Raw genomic sequence first — 548 nt, forward strand, 5'->3', positions numbered from 1 at the left:
GGGGGGAAAGGGAGGGATGGGTCTAGGGAGTAGGGAATGTGGGAGGGGGGTGGGGGGTGAGGGGTCAGGGGTTGGGTGTCCGGGAGCCAGGGGAAGACAAGAAATGCTGCCACCTTCTGCAATTTATTTATTTATTTTTTCTTTTGAGAGAGTGAAAGGAAGAGACAGATACTTGAAACCCAGTGTGTGGCCTGGTTCTTTGGGGTGAGGGAGGGAAGTGGAGAGACACAGGTAGGGGCTTGGGATGGGTGGGTCTGAGAACTTCAGATCTCTCCTTACCTCACTGAGAACAGGGCACCCAAGGGTCCCGGGAAGGAGCCAAGGCAGCAGAGGTGGTGACGAACTGGCCTGGGGACTGCTGATGCTGTACTAGTCACCGGCAGACTCCCTGGTGTCAGCATGTTTATTCCTGAAGGAAAACACAGGAGCCCTCGGCTTACAGTAGACTGAAAACGACCAGTGTACAGAATTGTGTGCAGGATGCACAAATTTAACATACCTCACGTGTTGAGTTTAGGACTCAGCTTCGTCTGTCTATATCTGGGCAA

The sequence above is a fragment of the Chionomys nivalis genome, chromosome 7 (assembly GCF_950005125.1).
Source record: "Chionomys nivalis chromosome 7, mChiNiv1.1, whole genome shotgun sequence".
Lineage (NCBI taxonomy): Eukaryota > Metazoa > Chordata > Mammalia > Rodentia > Cricetidae > Chionomys > Chionomys nivalis.